This window comes from Lissotriton helveticus, chromosome 7 (assembly GCF_964261635.1).
Source record: "Lissotriton helveticus chromosome 7, aLisHel1.1, whole genome shotgun sequence".
Taxonomy (NCBI): domain Eukaryota; kingdom Metazoa; phylum Chordata; class Amphibia; order Caudata; family Salamandridae; genus Lissotriton; species Lissotriton helveticus.
Genome location: NC_136068.1, coordinates 1,863,703,443 through 1,863,708,677, shown reverse-complemented (window position 1 = coordinate 1,863,708,677; position 5,235 = coordinate 1,863,703,443).

Genomic DNA, 5,235 nt, shown 5'->3' with positions numbered 1-5,235 from the left:
GAAAAAGGCCTATTTTTGGGCCTACGGATATAAATGTTATCTGTTGATTCCTTTGCCCGCAGGGATGAGGTGAGGCTCGCTACTCTATTCTAATGCTTATGACTATTGATGAGGATCCCCTGGAAGAGAAGGATTAGTTACTTACCTGTAATCCTAGTTCTCTTCCAGGGGTATCCTCATCAAAGTCATAAGCAACCCTCCCGCCTCCCCGGGCAAAGGACTTTGTTTATTTAATAGGAGATGTTTTTTAACCTGTTATTACCATGGTTTGGTTTTCAGTCTCCGAAAAGAACAACTGACCTAACTGTAACCCCTGAGGCATGATGGGAAGCTAGGGGCAGAGGTGCCTTAAAGGCACAGCGTCAGTTTTAGTGCATTCAGCTACAGGTTAGCTTTTCAGTCTTTTTAGACTGGGATTTTGCAATGCAGCCTGGGAGCTGTATATGCTTACAGTGTGTTATGAGAATTTCTACTGTTTTCTGTACATTAAAACAGTTTCTAAACAAGCATTGGTGTTGTTTCTCATGTTTCTAATACAGAATTCACTGTATTGTGGAAATTCTTCACTGCATATTCCAGCTCTATTGTTTATTTGGCTGCAATTGCTTATTTTTATATATATATATATATTTATATATATGTCTATAATATATGTGGGGCACATATAATATATTGTTTCCGGGGTCCCGCGCATGGGCGGGAATATTCTAATGCTTATGACTTTGATGAGGATACCCCTGGAAGAGAACTAGGATTACAGGTAAGTAACTAATCCGTCTGCTAATTATTTGATACTAGGGGCAATAGCATCAAAGTTATCACTGGTATCAGAGTTGAGGAAGGTGCTATACTCATGCAGAGAAAGAGTGATGATAGCAAGGATATGTTAGCCTTTGACTCTCGTGCTCTTGGGGGGCTGAACATACATACTAAACCTTTGAGAAGGAACCTTTGGCTCTATAGTAGGTAACTTAGCATTTCTGCACATATGTATAAGTGTTCTCTCTCTGCTAAGAACAGATCACAAACACTTAATTGACTTGTTTAGCACGAAAAGGGGTGACAAGGCTACTTTCATTATTGCCAAGTAGAATATAACATACAAGAATGTAATTATTATATTGAGTATGTTCCTAGTAAAAGGAATAAAAAATATTGCAGACTTATTGTACAGATTTCTGTTAGATGTTTCAGTTGGAGATGTGGAAGTGGCAGGTGAGGGAGATGATGATGTTGTATGTTCACTACTTCCATCAACAGTGTGTTGTAAAGTACATTGGAAGAGAGTGAATGGAGAGCGGGGTTGAGCAAGTATCCCATTCTTAGCAAAGTCATGTTGCGCAGTGTGCAGGTGTGGCCCAGGCTTAAGTCTCTGGGTGAGAATTTCATACCAAATGGACATGTTGCCTATGAATTGACGGGTGTAGAGGAATATTCTAAGGAGACAAAACTCATGTCACTCAACCTACCACTATTGACCAGTGAGTTCTCCTTTAATTCCATGTATGAAAGTGGCATTGGACGTAGCTGGCCCCAAACAATTTTAGGTGATAATTCCAGGTTTGCCATTGTTCTCATGAATTATATATCAAAATGGAAGAAGTTGGTACTTGTAAATAGCGTTACCTCCAGCATTGTCATTAAATTTTTACACAGAGGGCTATTCTGCAGACCTTGTTTTGGACAATGCAATCAATGGGTGACAAATTAAATGAAGGTGTTTCTAGATTATCAAGGCATAAAGCACTCCAAGATATCCCTGTATCATCCTAGGAACAATCGCCTAGTTGGATGCTTCAACCACACATTGAAGAACCATTTGCAACTGGCAATGATAAACAAATTGAATTGGAAATCAGTTGTGGATGACATGCTATGGGGCTACACAACCATGCTCAGTAGTTCCACCGAGATCTCTCCTTTTGTCCAGTTGCGGGGTAGGGTTCTGAGCTCTAAACTCAAGCATGAGTGCATTGATCAAAATCATATTGATGACATAAGTTTGGCTAGTGGATGGATGTGCGGAAGAAAGTACAAGAGAACTATGTCACAGTTGGTGTGAAATATGGGTCCAAGATTTTCAATGTGGGAAGCTGGGTCAGAATTAAGAATCCTGGACATGTTCTCAAGGGTGATTCACGGTTTACTGGACCCCAAGCAAGTTGCCAAGATATCTAAAAGTACTGTTTGTACCAGTGATGGCAGGTTTTCGAATACAGAGTAGATTTCTGTCATTAAAGAAAGTAAGGTTGACCTTGTGTGGGCTCACCTTGGTGAAAGAGTTGACCGTTAGTGTTTGGGGGGACCGTGTGTGACCAGAGTGAACAGAGTGAGGCACAAATCGGTTTGATATAAGTATTATGTGGTTGGAGTGCTTCTGCCAAACTCAGGATATGAAGTTCTGTATCTCTTTTAATAATACATGGGGGTATACCAGGTCTGGTTCATTTTCATGTGCAATAGGAAATGTTTCAGTATTAGGAGTTATTCATAGTCTTATGCTGTGGAAAATGTTTCAGTATTGGCTTTCCTATGCAATTATTGTTTTCCTTTTTCTTTAAGGGGGAGGATGTGTTAGGTATGCAATGTAGAATATGGTGGTATGGGGGTTCTGGGTGAATAGTTGGGATTTGCATTTGTGGAAGTGGGGTTGGGGAAGCTTGAAGAGAAATTGTATGATACATTAAACATTAAACATTCTTAACGGACCTATATTGTGAAGACCATCTTCCTTTTACTCACTCACTAAATATAAGATAGGGAAAAACCTTCTCCCTATGGGCAGAGCATGTGTGCCCAACAAGAGGTGTGGTCAGGGACTAGAGCAGCCTCCCTTCTGTATTCATGCCAAACCAGTACTGGGGCAGTTGTTTTGACCCCTGGGTTTAATACCTGTCTGACTCACCAAAGAAGAGCCCGATGCAGGTGTCATTTGATGTCTGCTTGTGACAGGTGGGGCTACTCTTCTATGCACATCCCAACTGGTATTTTGGCCACTGGAATAAAAACACACCCAAGCCATTGTCTTCTCTCTGGGATCAATATTCATACCTAATCAGGGTCATTCACCAGAAGGGTGACAGATGGAGGCTAATGCAAATTAGCCCTCAGAAGCTCCAGGGAAGAAAAAAGTAACTATATAAACTATATTTTACTTAATATGTATTAAATGTTTCTGTGTTTCCTGCATGACCCATTGTAGTTGTTAGCCTAATTTTGACATTGTGGGCCGCAATTTCTTTTTCACACGGTACTATATAAAAGTGCTTGCTGTTGTGCCACATTATACTTTCACAGAAAACCTGCATCAGTGTTTGTGTTCTGTTCTTTCCAGGGATTTAGTCTGAATACCATAGAAGAGGTCAAACAACAATGCCCCTTGTTATTCTCTCTAGTCAAGCACTAGCACCGCGACATAGCAAGAGAATGTAGCTACTTTGTATGAGTACCCATGTCTCGTCATAGAAGTGAGTGAACGAGTTTAAGTAGACATAGGGAGTATGAGTTGAGAAATAAGATTGCTGCATTAGGTGAGATGGAGAACGTCCATCTGTGTATGTTAATGATTGGGGTCCACCACTAATCACAGAGATCTTTAATAAATGATCATTTACCTTCAGAAGAAGGGAGGGGGGTTAGGATATTAGATCTTATTACAGGACATGGCTTTTTTATGACATATGGTTGATTGACCATGCTAATAGTATTTTTAGTATGCATTTGTTTTCTAATTGTGGCATGAATACTGCATATTAGTCTGAATAAATACTCTACATTCCCTTCATGTCCCTTATTTATTTGATTGCCGACAAGTACGAGCGTGTGTCCTGTTACTGCGATTCCGGCTTTACCTGCGTACAAACCGCGTTCTACTGTACCTGGTGCACCTTCAAACCGGCATTGGACCTTTGCTTACCCAGGCAAACATCCAATAAATTGGACATTGGACTGCTAATGAGTGCCTTAGTGACCCATTTTTAGGCTTGTCCCTTAGGTGTAGAGACTTCTTCAAACTGCAAGATTTGAACCAATAGTCTATGAGGAAACATGTGCACCAGTACATGGATCACAGAATACAAGCTTTGCTAACATGGATGCAGGTTGCCTGTAACTGTCTGAACATCGTCTCTGTCCGGGGATCATGTCTGTTCTTTGGAGCTCTAGACTTGGGCAGTTGACCAACCATCACATGCAGAATCAGACTCCTTTATGGAGTCCTAAGCCTTTGAGATGGAGAGTGACATAATGGATTCCTCTGAGACATCACGATTTGAATATTTTTCCAAAGTGACATTTTATTCCATTAATTTTATGAACTCACATTTCTAACTTCTGATAACAGTTAGGGCCTAATTATGACTACAGCGATCCGATGGTCTGCTGTCGGACCACCCTATCACAAGTTGGGCAGTCGGACCATGATTGGATCGCCACAACCTTTAGGGATCAGATATCCCTGGCTGTTTTAGAGTGGTATTGAGAAGGCAATGTGCTTGGCGGTACCACTGCTACACTGTAGTATCGGTTTTCAGTAGGCCTAGTTATGCCGCTAACAACTCTCAATACGTTAGAATAGAAGTTGGCACGGAAACTGGAATAGAAAAGACAAGTTTATTAAGACCCCATGGGGTGGTACTACATTCAGACAACACCCTTCGGCAATGCATGAAGTAGCACACCGATCAGAAGGCACATGGTCCTTTTATACCCACACAGGGGCTCGGGAAATAGGCGGCACAAACATAAGACGAATTTATGTACATATAAGGGCATTTTCAGTGCACATTCAACAAGTGGGAGGAGCTAACGGTTTGACCAGTTTGGGGTAAACACATCTCGACAGTGATTTATCAGAAACAGATGTGGCTCAACTGAGCATGCACATATTTCGATAACAAGCTAAAAATAGCTTGTTCATAGGCAGAACATATGATCAACTAGCACATGGCGAGCACGAGGTAATGTAAGGCATACAAAATGCAAGGTAGCAATATAAAATTGCCTCCGAAAACGGGCAACATAACAATAGAAAACACGTTAGCTTCAGCAAATGCTAACCTAATCGCAGTCAATTTACGACAGACGACCCTTTTAGCATTTAGCTGAAGCTAGTCCTTCATTCTAGATAGTCTGGATATACATCGTATACATCTATTAGCATTATTTCGGCTATCTCCTTATTTAACATCTGCTGAGCTTTTGTCTCAGCAATACTTCTCTTGGAAGGGATACAAT